General features: G+C 47.0%; 1 long non-coding RNA gene across 1 annotated transcript; it reads left to right on the top strand.

Moving 5' to 3' along the window:
• The first annotated feature begins 5,792 nt into the window (after positions 1-5,792).
• LOC123185295 (uncharacterized) lies at positions 5,793-7,344 on the top strand. Its single transcript, XR_006493300.1, has 2 exons — positions 5,793-6,094; positions 6,226-7,344. It is a non-coding gene; the product is annotated as an uncharacterized lncRNA (long non-coding RNA).
• Positions 7,345-21,595: the final 14,251 nt, after the last annotated feature.

The following is a 21,595-nucleotide window of genomic DNA, read 5'->3' as shown; positions in this document are numbered from 1 at the left end:
ACTTGCACATGCATGCAAAGTAGCTCTCGTGATGTTGCTGATTTCAGGGACTTAGAATTCTTCAAAGTCATTTCCCTGATGTTATTTTTATGCCATGTATTCATGTTGCTACAGAGTGATTGATGCCTCTTTTGAGTATGTTCAGTAAGGATGATTTGGGCATATGATTGTGCTCTATCCATACATGTCCTTGTTTGCATTTATGGAGTCCCCTAGCATGACTCAATCTTCCTCTACTTTTGCTATAAAATGTTCCTGGTAGATTGTTTACGTGTTAATCAATTTTGCCAAGGTTGTTGTAGTTGATCCATGCATGCTAGGAGATTGTTCTTGCCATGGTTAGCTACTTGATCATGTCTTCTTGCTGGGAGTATGCTTAGTTTGTCATGCAATGCCTTGTGTTGAGTGCATCGAGCTCTTAAACATGCCTACGTAACTTTGTTTTTGCCATGTCCAGTTTTCTACTAAGTCTGAATCTGTTAACGAAACTTGCTATGTTTACATGGGTGCTATCATATCTTATGATCCTTTTTGGCTTATGGCCGGTAAGGGACTTTTGTTATATGCTTTGAGTAGTTTCATGCCATGCCTTATTTTGCTATGTCCTATTCCTGTAGCATGTTGTTATCTTGCTCTAAACATTGCTTCCTGATGTTAATTCCTGACATGTTAGTATTTTCACCAAGTCTGTGAAGCCGATATCTTTTGCACTCTTGCCATGCTTGTTTGAACCTGCTATCGTGTGAATTAGCCGTAGCTCAGTGTTCATCTTTTGTCAAGCATCTTGAGTAGATCACAGCCATGTTCTTTGTTGCTATGTTAGAGTGCAGTAGCTTAGTTTCTTGTTGCATTTTAGATGGCATCGTGCTGTTAATCGCGGGATCGTGTCATTATTGTTTTGCTTGCCATTTGCAAACCGTGCATCCGTTTCCGGTGATCTTTATATTGATTTCAACCGAAATCAACTCATCTTTCCAGCGGCACTGTTGGTTTGCCAAGTTGAGGCCTGGTTCAATCTTTTCCTTCTGGAGCACGCATATGCATTGCATATTACATCCCGCATATCATACCATGTTTTGCATCATGTTGCTTGCGCATTTCACCGTGGTTGATTGTGGTTTCCTTTTCTTGTGTTCTTGCCTTGGGTAGAGCCAGGATACCAGTACGTGATCGAGGAACCCATTGAGTACGCTTACGAGGATCAAGCTTACATCAACTCATAGAACTTTGCAGGCAAGATGACCATACCCTCGAAATCACTTCTATCTTTGCTTGCTAGTTGCTTGCTCTATTGCTATGCCTATGCTGCGATACCTAACACATGCTTTATCATGCCTCCCATATTGCCATGTCAAACCTCTAACCTACCTTGTCCTAGCAAACCGTTGTTTGGCTATGTTACCGCTGTGCTCAGCCCTCTTATAGCGTTGCTAGTTGCAGGTGAAGATTGGAGTTTGTTCCTTGTTGGAACATGATTATTGTTGGGATATAATTATTATATCTTGATTACTTTAATGCACCTATATACTTGGTAAAGGGTGGAAGTCTCGGCCTTAGGGTTTGGGGCGATCGGGGATCTTATGCATTTGGGGTTGTCTTTATTTTGGTTCCGTAGTCGGACCTTGATTGTATTCTGGATGATGTAATGTTATATTTATGTATTGTGTGAAGTGGCAATTGTAAGCTAATTCCTTATCTCTTTCTTATTCAGTACATGGGATGTGTAAAGATTACCCCTCTTGCGACATGCCTACAATGCGGTTATGCCTCTAAGTCGTGCTCCGACACGTGGGAGATATAGCCGCATCGTGGGTGTTACATGATCTGTGGGGCCAGTCTAGATCCCGCCAGGAGTAACGACCACCGGCGGGTGTGTCCGGGGCATTACAAGTTGGTATCAGAGCCGACCCTCGTGGTTACACGGATGTTTGCGGACATATGTGCGGTCATGTTGTTCATGACGTTTGTGACCCGTTGTGGCACATGACATGACATATGTACCGGACTGGATGCACAGACGTATGTGCCAAGAGGGAACATTTCTGTGATCGGACGAGAAAAGACTAGTATTGATCTGTGGGGCCAGTCTAGATCCCGCCAGGAGTAACGACCACCGGCGAGTGTGTCCGGGGCATTACAACTGCACTCCAACATAACAACAAAGCATATGGCAGTGATGTACAAGAGATGCTTGACAAAACATGAACACTGAGCTATGGCTAAATCACACTAGAACAGGTTCAAACAAGCATGGCAAAAGTGCAAACAATATCAGCTTCACAAACTTAGAGAAAATACTAACATGGCAAAATAATATCAGGAAGCAATGTTTAGAGCAAGCAAACATCATGCTACAGGAACATATCATAGCAAACCAAGGCATTGCATGATTCTACCAAAATCATAGAATAAAAGTCCCTTAATGATCATGAGCCAAAAAGGCACAGAAGATATGATGGCACCCATGTAAACATAGCAAGTTTTATTAACAGTTTCATACTTAGCAAAAAAACAGAGCATGGCATAAACAGAATTATGAAGGCAACTTTGCGAGCTCAAATCACTCACCACAAAGAATTGCGTGACAAACTAAGCATACCAACAGCAAGAAGACATGCTCATGAAGCTAACCATGGCAAGATCAAGTTCATAGGATGCATGTATCACTAGCAACAACCATGGTAATATTGATTAACAAGTTAACATTCTACCAGGAACATTTTATAGCAAAAGTAGAGCAAGAACAAGATATGCTAGACAACTCCATAATTGCAAACAGGGGCATGGATGGATAGAGAATAACCAAATGTTCAAAACAACCTTACTGAAGTATCCCAAAATAAGCATGGACATCAATGTAGCATCAAGTTTACATGGCATCAAAATAACAGCAGGAAAAGACTTGGCAAAATCCTAAGTCCCTGAAAACAGCAATATTGCGGAGGCTACTTTGCATGCTTGTGCTAGTCACCACATAGATCACAAAAATACAAGACAAGCACCCCTGTAAAGATGGCATGTTGTAGTACCAAACACATGTAGAGCTCATGCCTATATGATGCACACATCAAATGTGACAAAAATGACAAATCACCATAAACTGATAAGTACCAGCAGTTAACATTTTATAGCACTCTTGCATCAATTAAAAAGACATCATAATGAACATGAACATCCATGGAAATGCTTCAACCATGAAGATCTCGACGAGACGAACAATTTGATATATCATATGCATCATTCGGAGTCACGGTCACCGAGATACGGCATGATGAAGTAGGCTTGAAAATGTCACAGGGCAAAAGACTTGGACGAAATTTACCTCCCGAAAACGGATCTAGGGTTTAGGGGCACGTGGATCGAGGTTCGCCGGAATCCACGCCGCAGTTGTCCGGAGAGGAGAAAGGAGACGGAAGAGACGTCGGGGAGGTCGGATCCGACCGGATCCGGCGTCGGCGAAGGCGGAGCAGGGCTGGACGGCGAGGCGGCGGCGAGCTCGTCGCCGGCGACGGCCGACACCGTTGAGGTCGACAGCGGCCAGTGTCGAGGAGGGCAGTGGGGAACGCGGCGGCTGACGGGGGAGGCGCGGCGCCGGCGAGGCGGCGGGGCGCGCGCTCGGGCGGTGGCGGTTGCCCGCGGGCCAGGAGGGCCGGCCTCGGGCTGGCGGGCCCGCGCGGCGATGGGCGGCGTCACGGGATTCGTCGAGGGGATGGCGTCAGACGTGTCCGGCGTGCGGAGGAAGGGAGAGACTAGGATTTCGCCCGAATTTTCGGAGGAGAAGGCCTTTTTATAGGTAGAGGGAGTTTGGAGTGTCCAAATGAGGTGTAGTTTTCGCCCACACAATCGTGATGCGACGACGGATGACATGGAGATGGTTTAGATGGGTTACTGGGCTGTTTTAGAGGGTTGTTGGGCTGCAACACAAGAGGCCTTTGCGGTTACCCGGTTAACCGTTGGAGCATCAAACGGCCTCCAAATGGAACAAAATTTGACAGGCGGTCTACCGATGGTGTACCAAGGCCGCTTGGAAAATCTCGGTCCATTCCGAGAATGTTTAACACCCACTCATGAAAGGAGACAAGAGGGGTGCGCCAGTGCATGTGGGAGTGTCGGATTGCAGAACGGAGAATGGGGAAATGCTCGGATGCATGAGACGAACACGTATGCAAATGCGATGGACATGATGACATGATATGAAATGCATGACATGAAAAAAATGCAAAATGAAGACAAAAACCCAACCATGAAGGGAAATCTCATAACTTAAAGCCGGAAATGACAAGAGGCGGAGTTACAAATATGGCAAGTTGCATCAGGGGTGTTACACTATTCTCCAGCGCCGGCAGCAGTAAGGCCAAGGGCAAGGCCCCCGCCGTCCCTTTCCCATCGAAGCTCCTCCTGCCTCCGCCAGCACCGGATCGCCGGCAGAGGCATCGCGTGAACATGCCAGTGCACCAGGCGGAGTGGCGCTAGCAGCACCGCGTGCCTCTGCCGTACCCCGACATCACCCTACCGCACGACTGGCATCTGGATCCAAAGAGGATCCCAGTGCCGGCGGCGCCGCGGTTGGCTAGGGCGCACACGAAGGAGGTGCGGCGCCGGCGGGCACTGCTGTCGCCGGAGCAGCCCGCGACGACACCTACACCATCGACTCGCCGAACTGGAAGCGGTTGTTCGCCTTCCAGCACGAGGAGGCGAGGCGCCGCGGCGTGCGCGAGGTCGACCGCAGCATGTCGCCGCCCCAGCTCGTCGTCCGCAAGGAGGACCAGGCGGCGGAGGACGCCTACCAGGCGGCCTTTGCGGCGGTCTACCGCGAGAGCGAGGATGATGAGCGACGCAGGGTGGACGCGGCGGAGGAAGAGGAGGCTCGGTACGAGGCGGCCATGGCGCAGGCCATTGCCCTCTCCGCGGCCGGCGACTGCATGGTGCGGCCGATGGCCCTGCCGTCCCCTCCCCGATGCCGCGTCAAGGCCGACCCGGAGCCCCAGCCGGAGCCCAAGTCGGAGCCGTCCCTGATCGAGCGCTACTCCTGGACGGGACTACTGCGCGAGTGGGTGTCCGCGCCACCTGTTTGGATTGGGGCGATGCCAGCGCAGGAGGCGCCCTACCTCGAGATGTGGCGTCGGCGACAACTGGCCGAGGAGCGCCGTCGCGCCGAGTACGAGGAGATGCTCGAGCATGACCTCGTGGAGGAGCAGCGTGAGGATGAGGAGGAGGCGCGCCAGGCCGCGGCTGCACAGGTGGCCGCACAATCCTTCGCGTCGGAACAGCCCCCCGTGGCCTACATCACCGCCGCCTGGAACACGGTGTTCCCAAACGCGAAAGCGAACATCCGTATCCACCTGGCCGACCCAAACAAACAAAAAAAACAGATAAAATCGCCGTCTGTTTGGGTTGGCCCGTTGAAGTAGCTCTTAACCATCAATAAAATTGAAACCAAGAAAGACAGTTGTCCAGCAGCGGCAGGCCTTGGTCGGCAACCAGCGAAACAAAATGGAAAGATGAAGAGTCACATGGGCTACACTGACCATCGGGGAGATGTGTATGAGAATTAGTGGAGCAGCCGGCGCATGCATGTGGATGACCACGGTCTGACCACACCCGTGACACACACTGACATACTACTGCCGTGTGCATGGATTGAAAGAAGGAGCGGCTTCGTACACAATGAAAGTAGGGACTGCACCTTCCAGAGCAACTTTATGGTGGACGGCGGCTCGTGTGGACTTTTCCCGGCCATTAAACAATTTCCTTGGGATGATCAAACGTCAGTTGCTGTCCTCGTGCTCGTTTCTTAGGAATAGGGACTAGGTGTGCTAGACGTATGAGTTTGGAACAACTGTTTTCATCGCTTGGAGATGGACACGCCAACTGCAAGCTGGTACAAACCCCGTGCGCTCCCGAGCAGCTATTTTGGGATAGTTGCGGATCACGTGGCCTAGTCGGCCCACATGTCAGGTTGTGGCTGTTCCTTTTGCAAATCACTGTTAACCGGGGATGGTCCTGCTCCAGATCCAGACGGGCGTCTTCCTCCTCTAGATCCAGGGTCCTACCCATGGATTTTCATGGAAGCGCAGGCCGATTCAAGAGACATGTAATTAAAATCCAAACTGTGGAAGCTCCCACTAATCTTCTCCGCAAGCTAAAAGGAAGGATTAGATTTTCATTTGTCCCATTTCAAGTCAACGGTGATTCCTAAATCCTCTAGGTGGCAATTTTTTGCAGGATTAGCCATGGGCAGTTGGGGCATACTGCGGCGGCGCGACCTATTGAGTCCTAGTAGGCTTCTATTGGCATCACCGAGGGGGACATTCGCTGAGTCGGAGATGTATGCAGCGCCGGCGGCAATGCGGGATTTGTTGGTGATCCCAGTGTTGCAAGTGTGCTCTGAGGCTACAAGTGGTTTGACACGCAGGTATTCCTACGCAACCTGGTATATTTTTTTGCGTAATCTGTGCAAGTTTGATTTCAGGCTTAACTAACTATCTGATTTATAGTTAGCTGTTGTAATTTTGTTTAGTGGCCACTAGTTCATGGGCATGGGCACGGATTGCTAATAATTTGTAGTTAACTGAATTAGGGGAAATGTGATTTACTGTCGACTCTGTGATTTACTGTCGACTGTGTATGTGTGGGCATGGGCATGGATTGCTAGTCAGTACAGCGTTGTTTAGTTTAGCAGTTTTGTATTGGAAAGGAAGCTAATAAAAAAACTGGTGTGGATTATCTCTTGTCTTGCTGCAATTTTAGCTAATTGCTTTTATTTACCTCCGGTCACCGGTGTGAGTACATGTGTCTGATCTTTAATTGTTGTGGAATATGTACCAATGGATTTGTGTTTACAGGCTGAGAAACTCATGGTGTCACTGCAACTGTGGCTTGTCTGCTGTTATAAAATACCCATGTACTTGGTAAAATTAGAAGCGGGCAATCTCATGGTTATCTCCTGTGTTTTTTGGATACGGATTTTGATTTTATTTTCTTGCAATCTACTGAAATTATTACTCCTCGATCTAACAGAGTGAGGAACTGAATGTTGATATACCCAGGAAGATGTACACTCTCACTCATGTGGATGCTTTGGCATGTGAAAAATGGAGCAAAGTTCAGATATGTACAAAAGTTCCAAGAAAGATGCTCAAGTGTGGTAAATGTGGAGTGATCGGACATCGTCAAAATCATGGGGCAAGCGTGCAGATCCATTTTAGCCTAATTTCCTTAACTTTTGACATGGTCCCATTTGATTTGTGTTTTAATTTGGACTTTGATTCAAAATGTATATTCGTTATGCGAACTGATATTGTTTCCCTGATTGTCCCTGAATTATACGCCACTCTTGAAACATTTGCTAAGTATTTTTATTCCTGCTAAAATACTTTTGATTATATTGCGATTTACAAACACCTGCAAGGTCTGACGTGAAGAAAAAAATAGGTAGGCTAAGGTGATTTGTGGCCGTAGAAATACTTGATGCTATTGCAATTTGCGGAAAAAACGAGGCGACGTCAAAATAATAAACTTATTTAAATCCATCTGCACGTGATTATTACTGGTTTAGTGACGGTAAAGACTCTTGCTAGTATCATAATCTCTGCAGCACACTGGACTAACGTCCTGTTCTTAAATGGAAGAGGTAATAGCACCCCAGGTCCTTATACTTGCATGTCAGGTGATGGTTTAGTCCCTGAACTTGCAAAAGTAGATTATTTCATCCCTGAACTTGCATTCGAGGTGCAAATTTAGTCCACAGCCACCACGGCTCAACAAGTGGATGCCAAGTGGCCTGGCTGGTCAGCGCGTCGCATTTTGCACATAGCCCCCTGCCTTATTTGCTTATCAACCCGCACTTCATGACCAAGTGGCACCTGAATAAATGTCGTCTCCCCTGGGTCAATAACTCCTGTTCCTCCTTTGTCCTCGCCACTCCGACCACGCGAGCTGCTGCCGCTGGAGCTGGAGCCGCGGGCTGACGTCAGCCATCATGGCGACATCGCCGGAGCTCACCAGCGGTGTGCAGCCGCCTCCTTCCGTCCATCAAGTTAGGCCGCACGGCGTCTTTCCTCCAGATTACGGTTCGTTTCTTCATCTCCTATGTTCGTCCTCCTCTGCTTTGCTCCTCCTCCATTGTCGCCCGTAGCACCGGCGGATCAGTTTGTTTTGAGAGCGATTCTTGTACATCCAATGGTACCTGTTGCCTAGTGTTCTTGCAGCGGATTAAAGAACTGATTTTGACCACAGATTTTGGTCTAGGGTTTAGGTATTTCTATTTTTGGCAAAGGTTTAGGGTTCATGTGTTGTTGTGTATTTAGTGACCCTGGGTAGCCATTGCAAAGTGTGTTGAATAGGTAGGAGATGACGACTGTAACATAAATACCCAATTGTTACTAGATTTGTTCAGTTAATCTGCAAGATGTAGTTAACTGAACTTTTCTTCAGTTAACTGACCTTTTCTTCAGTTAACTGAACTTTTCTTCAGTGAACTATATTGTTGCACTTGGAGATGCAGTAGCTGATATTTCTTCAGTTACTATAAGAGTATAAGAGGTAGTTAACTATATTGCATATATTTTTGTTGTAGTGGCTTGGTCCCCTAAATCTGTAAGAGGTAGTTAACTGAATGTTTGCAGTTAACTAACTGCATCTACAAGATGCAGTTAACTGATTTTGTGCTTATATTCTGCTGTATACTTGTTATGTTGATGTTTGTGCTTATATTATGCTCTATGTGGGTGAAGTGTGTGATTCAGCAATGGGACAGAGTGTGGATACTCCTTTCTTTACACTAGAACTTGAGCATGGTGGAATATTCTGTGGACCAACAAATAGCATGGAGTATTACAATCCATCTGTGGAGGTGATTGACTATGTTGATGTTGGGTCATTCTCATATGCATTCATTGAAGAGCATCTAAAATGGCTGGGATATCCTGTCCATGAGCACATAATTTACTGGCAAAGACCTGGAAAAGCAATTTCAGATGGGATGGTGAGAATTAGAGGTGATGAGGATGTGCAGCAAATGATCATAGAAAGTGCTAAGCAGAAAGTGCTTGTAATCATGATGGACCATTCAGATTTCATCAGTAACTTTAGGCAAGATTTGATAGTGTCATCATTTCAGAGCCCAGACACATTGGCCACCTCAAATGTTGTTGTAGCCAGTGCAACATCATCTCACAGCCTCATTTTAGTCAATGTTGAATGTCCCCTTTTAGAGGTTGCAGCAGATTTTCAGTCTGAAGATAATTTGCTTAGTTATGGTGCACAGTCTGAAGATACAGTTCTGTCAGATTTAGATTTCAGTGACAGTGATTATGACATAGATGATGGTGATGATGATCTTTATGAAGAGAACATTGACTTTGATGTTAATGAACAAGCTCAGCTAGAGGAGGAAGAGGTTGAGCCTGACTATTTACTTGAAGATGAAGACCTTGACATCTCCACTGAAGAACAGGAGCAACTTAAGTACAAGTTCAAAGCTTTCAATAGCAAGGTGGACATGAAATCCCCTGTTTTTAAAGTGGGCATGGTCTTTGCTGATGTGGTTGAGTTGAGGAAAGCTCTTACTGCATATTCTATAAGGAACAGAGTGCAGATCAAGAAGGTGAAGAATGCTAAGATAAGATTGGAGGCAGTGTGTACTCCAGGCTGCCCTTGGCTGCTTAAGGCTAGCTATGACAATAGGACTGGAGGATTTGTCATAAAGGCTTACAATTCAGAGCATGTTTGCCAGAAGAAATGGAAACTAAAAGATTTGTCAGCTAAATTCTTGTGCAACTTTTTCATAGATGAGTTTAGAGATGACCAGAAGATGTCACTTGGCACATTTTCAAGAAAATGCACTAGTGAGTTCAATTGCACCCCTAACAGATGGAAGTTAGCAAGGGCTAGAAAGCAAGCACTTAATCAAATCCATGGTGATGAGGAGGAGCAGTTCAGTAGGTTAAGGGATTATGGGCATGAATTAAGGACCAAAAATCCTGGGTCTACATTTCTGGTTACTACTGAACTTGTCAAGGATACCAAGTTTCCATTGGGCAGGAAGTGTTTGAAAACATTGTATTGGTCTTATGATGCATGCAAAAGAGGGTGGCTAAAGGGCTGCAGGCCAATTATATTCATTGATGGCTGTCATATGAAAACAAGGTTCAAAGGAGTGCTGCTTAGTGCTGTAGGTATTGATCCTAATGACTGCATTTTCCCAATTGCAATGGGTTGGGTGGAAGTAGAATGCACTGGTTCATGGGAGTGGTTTCTGACAAGTTTGAAAGATGATCTAAATATCATTAACACTGCTCCCTACACAATTATGAGTGACAAGCAGAAGGGTTTAATAAATGCTGTGCAGAAAGTTTGGCCTAATGCAGAACATAGGTTTTGTGTGAGGCACATCTACCAGAACTTCAATGAGAAGCACAAAGGGGAGGTTCTGAAGCAAGACCTGTGGGCCATTGCAAGATCACCTAACAAAGTTAAGTGGAGAGAAAATTGTAAGAAGATGGATGATCACTGCCCAGCTGCATTTCATTGGACTGAAAGGCTGGAACCAAAGACTTGATGCAAAGCATTTTTCAGTGAATTTCCAAAATGTGATATTCTGCTCAACAATAACTCTGAAGTGTTTAACAGGTGAATTACTTGTAAAATTTGGTTTTTAACTATGTGCTTTGAACATATCAGTAGTACTTTATACACATCACACATAACTATGACTGCATTCTTCCACTCTTTGTGCAGCTACATCCTTGATGGCAGAGAGATGCCAGTGCTTAGTATGCTTGAATACATATTTTACAAGATCATGCACAGGCTAGTGAGTAAGCAGAGAGAAGCTATAGAAAAGTGGACTCACCAGAGGATATGCCCTAAGATCAAGAAGAAATTGGACAAGAATACTGAGTTTGCTGCAAATTGCCATGTATCAGAAGCTGGCCAGCGGATCTTTAAAGTTCAGTTAGGTAATTCTAGCTACACAATGAACCTTTGCTTGCACACTTGTGATTGCAGGAGATGGCAGTTAGGGGGAGTACCCTGTGGGCATGCTGTAGCTTGTTGCAGGGAGGAGAGAATTGATCCTCATACAATGGTTCATGAATGCTATACTGTTGAAACATATCTCAAGGCATATGGGTACACTCTAGTCCCTCTAGGAGACCCAAAGAAGTGGGAGAAACAAAATGGATATAAGATATTTCCACATGTCTTCACTAAACAGTTGGGGAGGCCCAAGAAGAACAGGAAGCGGAGACCAGAGGAGAAGATCAAGAATGGTGTCAGGGTTTTGAACAGAAAAGGTCTTACAATGCATTGCTCAATTTGTGGTAGAGCTGATCACAACAGAAAAGGTCACTACACATGGCAGGAAACTAACATTCAGGAGGGTGTAGAAGAGGTTGATGAAAACTATGATGACCCATCTTTTCTCCAGGTAATTTCAGTGTTCAACTTATATGCTGAACTTACCTGAACTCTAACTGAACCTAACTGTATTTGAACCCTAACTGAACTTAGCTGAACCTAACTGTATTTAACTGAACTTAACTGAACCTAATTGAATTTAAATGACTCTAACTGAGTTTTGTGCTTTGCAGAACATCTTCCCTAGCCACCCAGATCCTAGGCTGGACCCAACTGAGTCACCAACCAGTATGGTGTACAACATGGCTCAAAGAGAGACTGCAAGAAGAGGTGCTGAAAGGGTTCATGTGCCACTGCCTGAGCTTTCTTCATTTGTTGCTGCTGTTGGTGCTTCCATGCCTCAGCCAAGAGTGACTACAGAAATGCACATAGGGAGGCAAACAAGGGCAAGCACACAAGCTGAAAACAATGCAACTGCAGCTGGTAGGGGAAAAGGAAGGAAAAGAGCAAGAAATTCAGATGTTGCTGCTGCTGGAGGAAGAGGAGCAAGTGCAACCGCAGGGAGAGGCAAAGGAGCAAATGCAAATGGAGGGAGAGGAAGAGGAGCAAGTGCAACTGGAGGGAGAGAAGAGGAGCAAGTGCAACTGCAGGGAGAGGCAGAGGAGTTAATGCTACTGGAGGGAGAGGAAGAGGAGCAAGTGCCACTGGAGGGAGAGGCAGAGGAGAAAATGCAGATGACCAAGTTCCAACTGGAGGGAGAGGCACAGGAGCACCAAATGCAAATGCATATGCTTGGAGAGGAGGAGCACCAGATGCAAGTGCTTGGCCAGAAGGAGCAGCAAATGCAACTGCTTGGGCAGGAGGAGAAGTTCCATCTGTAGGGAGAGGAACATCAAATGTTACATATTCAGGATGGAGATGGCTACTGTTTGGAGATCAGAGGACAGTTCCTGATCTCAATGCTCCTGCTGATGATTTCATGGCACCACATCAGTGATTGTGTGCCAGTTGGTGGTAGTGATTGCCTACCATTCTTTTTTGTTAAGCAAACAGTGGCTTAAATTGCCTGTTTTTTGATGGAAAACTGTGGCTCACAATGGCATTCATTGCCCTTTTTTGTAACTAACTTATATGATGCATGGATGTGTTACTTATGGATGGCTTAAATTGCCACTGATTCAGTTAAGTTATATGATGCATGGATGTGCTGCTTATTATTCATGCATGTGTTACTGAACTGAAGATGCAGTTAACTGAAAATGCAGATAACTGCAGATGCAGTTAACTGAAAATGCAGATAACTACAAATCCAGATAAAATGCAGATATGCGGTTAAATGAAGAAGCAGATAAATTTCAATAATTAGTAACCTAAATGATTGTGAAAAAATTCAAAATTTTTAAAAAATGGTGTGCCTGGGGCTCGAACCCAGGACCTGTTGTTACAAACGTTGAGAACAATGCCAGTAGAATAGTAGTAGTGATTTGTTAGGTTGTATGTAACTAGGTAGTTATTATGCGCCCTCATTTCGTCCGCCCGTTCGGTTTCTAGCCCTTTAAGACCACCCACCGCTGAACTCGCCCACTCAACCAGCTCCACTCCCCTGCCCAGTCCACCCACGTCTCTTCGGTCTAGTCGCTCCACCAACTTCCACACCCCGCATTGAAACCCTCGCTCGCCGTCGAGCTCAACACCGCCGCAGACGCCATGGACAACACTCCATCGTGGCAGCGAGCGATCGAAGATCTGGCCTGTGACGACGAGGCGGCCCGTGCGGATCTAAGGGAGATCGCGCGCTGGTTCCCCAACATCAGCATGATGCGCCATCACGCCCGCAGCCTCATCAAGATCATGACGGACAACGAGAAGCGGCGGGCAATGCCCCTCGGGCCGGGGGTTGCGCCTCCGCTGATCCTCCGCTTCGCATTGATGGAGACGCACTCCGACGACCCGAGGCAGCGCGCGAGGTGGTGGATGTATCGCTCCGCCACCACGCCCGCGCCGCACCCGGATCCGTTCCGCGTCGCGTCCAGGGCGCAGAGCGTGCGCGATGTCGTCCTGGCCCTCCCCGCGCCGGTGAACACTGCCTACTGGGATAGATTCCATCCCGAGCTCCTCGTCCACGATGACATCTTCGATGCGGACTCATCCGACGATGACGACTCCGAGTACTGCAAGGTCGACTCCGACAACGACTTTGGCTACAGGGGGGACACTGGCACTTCTTCCGAGGAGGAGGAGATAGAGGTCGTCGTCATGTCAGACGATGAGCCAGAGATCCAGATGGTGGTGCCCGTCGTCGACCCCAGGGAGGGTGGTCACAGGGCTCGTCCAATCGAATTGGACCTGCTTCCAGACGTGCCCGACATCGTCAAGCAAGAGTTGCTGGAGGAGGTAGCGCAGGACGCGGTGGCGGAGCCGGCCAGGATCGGCGACAAGGCTATGAAGAGGTCTTCTGCAGGGAAGGTGCACCGCTCCGAACGTCTCAAACGCCTGAAGATGTGAAGAAGAATGAAGGAAGACTGAAGAAGAAGAAGATGAAGTAGTTAGGTATGCTGCTTATAAGTTCAGCATATAAGTTAGAACTATTTTGCGTTTAGTTAAGTTAGGTGTGCTGTTTATAGATTCAGCACATAAGTTATTTGTAATGCTGCTATGGGAACTGCTGCAAGTTTATGCAAGGTTATCGTTGAACTGCTATGCTATGATGTTAGGGTGATGATATGCTGCAATGTTGCTATTTTGGTCATGTTGCTTCAATTTGGTTACAATGTTGCTGCTGCTGTAGTTGCCATGCTGCTGTGTTTTGCCATGCTCCTGCCTTTGCCATGCTGCAGTACAAATGTGTTGTGGATAGCATGTGTTGTGCTGTTGTGTCCAAAATTAGCATAAATTTAATACTGTAGATTCAGCAGATACTTAATCTGTACTAATGCATCTCTCTTTAGGTCAAAATCATATTCAGATTACTATTCAGTTAGTACTACTGCATCTCTCTTTAGTTTACTGAATCTTTAGTAACACTTTCAAAAAATCGGTTTACTGAATATTCAGTAACACTGTCAAAAAATTCAGTTTACTAATCTTCAGTAACACTGTCAAAAATTCAGTTACTGAATATTCACTAACACTGTCAAAAAATCAGTTTACTGAATCTTCAGTAACACTGTCAATAATTCAGTTTACTGAATCTTCAGTAACACTGTCAAAAATTCAGTTATGTAATAACACCTTCAAACAACATAACTTGGGCAGTTATAAAAATTCAGTTAACTAGAGGCAGTCATACAAATTCAGTGCCTTACAGGATACTGGCATACAAATCAACCAAGTTCACTAAAAGAGTGCAAGCAATTAATAGCTACTATTTAAGGCGGCATTACATCAACAATGAATTACTCAAATTCATCTAAGATCTCCTTCACCCTCCTTATCTTGCTCTTGGTCTCCTCCTTGTGCCTGAACAAATCACCAATCATGTACTCTAGTTTCTTCTTCTCCTTCTTCAGCTCATCCCTCTGGGACAGCACTTTGTCCATCTCTTCCTTCATCTTCTCCATCTGTTGCTTCATCTCATCCCTCTCTTTCTCTGCCTTAGCCCTCACAACCTGATGAATGTTAGTGCTAGATTTAGCAGACAGCTTCCTCTTCTCAAGCTCTTGCTTTAGGTCAGAAACAGCAAGTCTTGCATTGCCCGCTCCTTGTCAGCCACCATCTTAGCAAAATCCAGTTTAAAAAACCTCAGTTCTTTTTCCATCTTTTCTTTCTTTCTCACAACCCTAAGATTTTCTTCAGCAAGATGTAAATTCTCACTGATCCTTAGCTTGTTCTCATCATCATACATGCCCCAAACCCTAGCTAAACTCATCTTCAGAGTGGCAGGCCATTCAAGGTCAATCCACTCCACAAACTTGCATTTTGGTATTTCCTACAAAATAAGAAAGAACACAACTTTACATACATGAAGAAGTTTGTGTTCAGTTAAATTCACCAACAATATGCTCTTAAGTTCAGTTAAGTTCAATTAAGTTCAGTTAGTTCATTTAAATTCAGTTAACTACACAAACAAGATGTTGTTAACTGAAAAATTCAGTTAAGTTCAGATCAGTTCAGTAAAGTCAGTTAAGTCAGTTAACTCGGTAAAGTTCATTTATGTTGAGTTAAGGTCAGTTAAGTTAGTTCACTTAAATTTAGCTAAGTACACAAACAAGATGTTGTTAACTGTAAACAATTCAATTAAATTAACAAACAACATGTTGTTCCAAGTTTGATTGAACTGTAGATCTACTAATCTTTTGTGCACAAGCTAGATACCTCCTTCCACTATCAACTGATTCAAAGGAAACAAGCTTCTCACAGACACACTAGTGTTCACATCTAGCTGGAAGATCTGGAGCAAGTCCTGTCCACTCAGAGCAAAAAATGGTGGCAGGAGCAGGAGCCTACAACACAATATTTTCAGAAAAATCCCCCCTTCTTGCCCAAACCCTAACTGGCAGAGTCATAGTAGATCTACTCACCTCACTTGTGATAGAGTAGTCGTCGGACGACGAGCTGGAACCTTCACTCCAAGAAACCATGGCGGAGAGCTGGAGGCTGCGGCGAGCTGGAGGCTGCGGCGAGCTGGCGGCTGCGGCGAGCTGGAGCAGGGAAGGAAGCAAGGGAGCAGAGAAGTGAGCGGAGGGTGAGCTGCCGACAAAGTAGAATATTCCAACGAATATACCAACACAGGTCTCACATTTGTGATGAAGTGTGGGTTGATAAGCAAATAAGGCAGGGGGCTATGTGCAAAATGTGACGCGCTGACCAGCCAGGCCACTTGGCATCCACTTGTCGAGCTGTGAGTGGTTGTGGACTGAATTTGCACCTCCAATGCAAGTTCAGGGATGAAATAATCTACTTTTGCAAGTACAAGGACTAAACCATCACTTGACATGCAAGTATAAGGACCTGGGGTGCTATTACCTCTAAATGGAAGGTAACCGGTTATTATTCTATTTGCTCACGTGAGAGGGAGGGTCATTTGGGCACATGGACGCATCACTTCTGTCAGTAAAGCTAGCTCTGGTTGCCGGGATACAAGCGTGGGCGAGCATCTACGGGGGGACAGCACGCGTAAATACCGCGAGGGATCTGATGAATATAGAAAACGGACGGCGCTGAATCGTTCGGCATTTTCGCTGCACCTTCCTTCTATTGCACACGTAGAGTATTGATTTATTTTTTCCGGTTGTAGAATATTGAATTTTAAACTGGTGTTTTGTTGTGCTTCGTACGCGGTGCAAGTAGATGATGGCTGGTCATTTTTCTAAAAGAAGGCGCATTGCATCCTGAAAAGAACATTGTTAGGAGTGTTTTTTGAGCGGTCTCCTTTTTCTGTGTGTACATAGTTTTTGCCTTGTACTCCCCCCGTCTCAAAATTCTTGTCTTAAATTCATCTAGATACGAATGTATATAATATTAAAAGGTGACTTGATACATCCATATTTAGATAAATCTAAAACAAGAATTTTGGAACGAAGGGAATAGTACAAATGTGCTTGCCAAAGTTATTTTTTTGTTTAAAATAATGTGCTTACCAAAGTTGGCTCCCTCTTAAACAGATTAGCAAGTGGACGAGGATCCATAAGCTTTTTGTTCTTGCCCTCCAATAAATACACAATTATACCAAGCAAACGAGCAAACAAACTAAATAATACATAAGGGCAAACGAAAAGACGAACGGAAGAAGGGCGAAGAAAAAGGCAAAAAAAATTAAAATCGTTTTAGAAGTGAGGGAGGGGAAAACGAGAGGCGAATGGCAAATAATGTAATGCAAGAGATAAGAGTTTATGATGGGTACTTGGTATGTCTTGGCTTGGCATAGATCTCCTCGGTAACGGCGCCAGAAATTCTTCCTGGTACCTCTTGAGCTTGTGTTGGTTTTTCCCTTGAAGAGGAAAGGGTGATGCAGCAAAGTAGAGTAAGTATTTCCCTCAGTTTTGAGAACCAAGGTATCAATCCAGTAGGAGACAACACACAAGTCACCGAATACCTGCACAAACAAACACCAACTTGCACCCAACGTGATAAAGGGGTTGTCAATCCCTTCACGGTTATTTGCAAAGTGAGACCTGATAGAGATGAATAAACGGTAAAGTAATGTTTTTGGTATTTTTGTTTATGGAACGGAAAGTAAAAGATTGCAAAGAAAGTAAAAGGAAACTAAAATTGTAGATCAAAAACTTGTATGATGGAAAGTAGACCCGGGGGCCATAGGTTCAACTAGAGGCTTCTCTCAAGATAGAAAATATTACTGCGGGTAAACAAATTACTGCCGAGCAAGATTATGGAAGTGACAAAAGGTTCATCGTAAAGGGTTACGTCGATGCAAATTTTGACACTGATCCAGATGACTCTAAATCTCAATCTGGATACATATTGAAAGTGGGAGCAATTAGCTAGAGTAGCTCTGTGCAGAGCATTGTTGACATAGAAATTAGCAAAATACTTATGGATCTGAATGTGGCAGACCCGTTGACCAAACTTCTCTCACAAGCAAAACATGATCACACCTTAGTACTCTTTGGGTATTAATCACATAGCGATGTGAACTAGTAAACCCTTTGGGTGTTGGTCACATGTCGATGTGAACTATGGGTGTTAATCACATGGTGATGTGAACTATTGGTATTAAATTACATGGCGATGTGAACTAGATTATTGACTCTAGTGCAAGTGGGAGAATGAAGGAAATATGCCCTAGAGGCAATAATAAAGTTATTATATATTTCCTTATATCATGATAAACGTTTATTATTCATGCTAGAATTGTATTAACCGGAAACATAATACATGTGTGAATACATAGACAAACAGAGTGTCACTAGTATGCCTCTACTTGACTAGCTCGTTGATCAAAGATGGTTATGTTTCCTAACCATAGACATGAGTTGTCATTTGATTAACGGGATCACATCATTAGGAGAATGATGTGATTGACTTGACCCATTCTGTTAGCTTAGCACTTGATCGTTTAGTTTGTTGCTATTGTTTTCTTCATGACTTATACATGTTCCTATGACTATGAGATTATGCAGCTCCCGTTTACCAGAGGAACACGTTGTGTGCTACCAAACGTCACAACATAACTGGGTGATTATAAAGGTACTCTACAGGTGTCTCCGAAGGTACTTGTTGGGTTGGCGTATTTCAAGATTAGGATTTGTCACTCCGATTGTCGGAGAGGTATCTCTGGGCCCTCTCGGTAATGCACATCACCTAAGCCTTGCAAGCATTGCAACTAATAAGTTAGTTGCGAGATGATGTATTATGGAACGAATAAAGAGACTTGCCGGTAACGAGATTGAACTAGGTATTGAGATGCCGACGATCGAATCTCGGGCAAGTAACATACCGATGACAAAGGGAACAACGTATGTTGTTATGCGGTCTGACCGATAAAGATCTTCGTAGAATATGTAGGAGCCAATATGAGCATCCAGGTTCTGCTATTGGTTATTGACCGGAGACGTGTCTCGGTCATGTCTACATAGTTCTCGAACCCGTAGGGTCCGCACGCTTAACGCTACGATGACAGTTATATTATGAGTTTATATGTTTTGATGTACCGAAGGAGTTCGGAGTCCCGGATGATATCGGGGACATGACGAGGAGTCTCGAAATGGTCGATACATAAAGATCGATATATTGGACGACTATATTCGGACATCGGAAAGGTTCCGAGTGATTCGGGTATTTTTCGAAGTACCGGAGAGTTACGGGAATTCGCCGGGGAGTATATAGGCCTTATTGGGCTTTAGGGGAAAGAGAGAGGAGAGGTTGGGCGCCCCCCAAGGCCTAGTCCGAATTGGACTAAGGGGAGGGGCTGCGCCCCCTCCTTCCTTCTCTTCTCCCTTCCCTTGCCTTGACTCCTACTCCTACTACTTGGAAGGGGGGGGGGGAATCCTACTCCCGGTGGGAGTAGGACTCCTCCAGGGCGCGCCATAGGGGCCGGCCCTCTCCCTCCTCCTCCACTCCTTTATATACGTGGCCAAGGGGCACCCCATAGACACACAAGTTGATCTTCATGATCGTTCTCTTAGCCGTGTGCGGTGCCCCCCTCCACCATAATCCTCGATAATATTGTAGCGGTGCTTAGGCGAAGCCCTACGACGGTAGAACATCAAGATCGTCACCACGCCATCGTGCTGACGGAACTCTTCCCCAACACTTTGCTGGATTGGAGTCCGGGGATCGTCGTCGAGCTGAACGTGTGCTAGAACTCGGAGGTGCCGTAGTTTCGGTGCTTGATTGGTCGGGCCGTGAAGACGTACGACTACATCAACCGCGTTGTGCTAACGCTTCCGCTTCCGGTCTACGAGGGTACGTAGACAACACTCTCCTCTCTCGTTGCTATGCATCACCATGATCTTGCGTGTGCGTAGGAAATTTTTGAAATTACTACGTTCCCCAACACAGCCCACCCGAACGCCGCCTGGTACGCTGCCAGGGCAGCCTCCTCCGACTTCTGTTGGGGGCGGCATTGCGGCAAGCCGCGCGCGCTCCTCCTCCTCCTCGAACCGGAGCGTCTCCGTGCCGCGTTGGAGCATGGCGTCGTAACGCATCTGCTCCTCGCCATTGGCCTGCTCCTGGTGGAGCCAGTGCTCCTTCCATCGCTCGAGGTGGGCCGCCTCCTCCTCCGGCGTCGCGGCGAAGTGGACGGGAGGCGCGCTCACCCACTCGCGGTACTGACCCGTCCACAAGTAGGCCTCCTCTGGCCAAGTGAGTGGAGGCGGGGAGCGCTTACGCGTCGGCTCCGGCTCCGGCTCCGGCTCCGGCTTAGGCTGGACGGGCGACAACGGTGGCGGTGGCGGCACGAAGAGCGGGGTGTGGACAGAGTCCCCCGCTACCGACAGGGCAAGGTCTTGCTCCAGCCCATCCCAGTGCGCGCCCTCCTCGAGGCGGCTAGCCTCCAGCGCGTGATGCAGGGCCTCCTCGAGGGCGGCTTGGTACTCCACCTCCGCCTCCATGTACTCCGGCTCTACCTGCGGGGGCGGCGGTGGGAACGGTGGCGGGACGGCGTCGACAGCCGAGCGCCGTTGCTCCTCGTGTTCGAGGGTGAACCACGCCTCCCAGTTGGGGGAGTCGGCGGCGTACTCTGGCAGCCGACGCTGCTCCGGCGTGGGCTGCGCGCGGCGCCTGCGCACCTCGTCGTCGTGCGCCCGTTAGGTAGGAGGAACCGCCGGCACCGGGATCCGCTGCGGATCCAGATGCCAATGGTGCGGCAGCGTGACATCGGGGTACGACAATGGCTGCATGTACTCCCAATGCCACCGCGCTTGGTGCACCGGGATGTGCAGGCGCCGGCGACCAGGGCGGAAACGCGTCGCCGCCGGAGGAGGAGGAGGGGGAAGGGGAGTACGGGAGGACGAGGCGCCGGGGGTGCCTTTGCCCTTGCCCTTGCCCTTGCTGCTGCCGAAGAGGCCATGGCTAGGGTTTGCAGTCGCCGGCGAGGAAGCAAAGGGAATGGTGGGGGAGGGGCAGATATGGACGGGAGAAGTGAATGAGGCTGCCCCCGCCGCACGCGTGGTTAAAAAATGACACTTCCACTGGCTGACGCGTGGGCCTGTTGTCGGTGGTCGTCATAAATAAGACGACCGGTGGCGGTTGGATGGCCGCCAGGTGGGGACGCGGCGGACGGCGAGGAGGCGCGCGGTGCGTCCGCTTCGTGTCCGCGCGAACGCATTCCAGATGCAATTTTGGGCCGGAAATGCGTCGGCGCGGATGCCAGGCGAACATGATTTAAGTTTGGGTCGACGCGTTGGGCCGTCATTTTTGTCCGCGCCGATCCAAACGGATGCGGGTGGACGAAATGAATCGCTCCATTAGAGTTTCTCTTAATCACATAAATAAAGATGAGCACATTTTTGCCTCACATGGCCAGAGTTGTGAATGACGGGTAGGGATGATACCTGCATGGGATGGCTGCCGATGGACGCCGGGATCAATTCAATGGAAATTGAATCGGCTGCTGCTTGACGGCGGCGGCGCACGACGCACTCGACTAGCAGGGGAGGGGGGTTCTTGTAAAATTAATTTGCTGGCTTCAGTTGGGGGCGTGCGTGTAGGTGTAAAATTACTACAAAATCTATTAACACACACGATTTTGATCGTGGGGCTGAGAGCAAAGGGACACACGGATACAACATGCCGGACGGGAAGGGGTTAAGTAAGATGTATGTTAGGTGAAACC

This window comes from Triticum aestivum, chromosome 2A, assembly GCF_018294505.1.
Source record: "Triticum aestivum cultivar Chinese Spring chromosome 2A, IWGSC CS RefSeq v2.1, whole genome shotgun sequence".
Taxonomy (NCBI): Eukaryota; Viridiplantae; Streptophyta; class Magnoliopsida; order Poales; family Poaceae; genus Triticum; species Triticum aestivum.
This window is presented reverse-complemented; position numbering and strand designations above follow the sequence as displayed.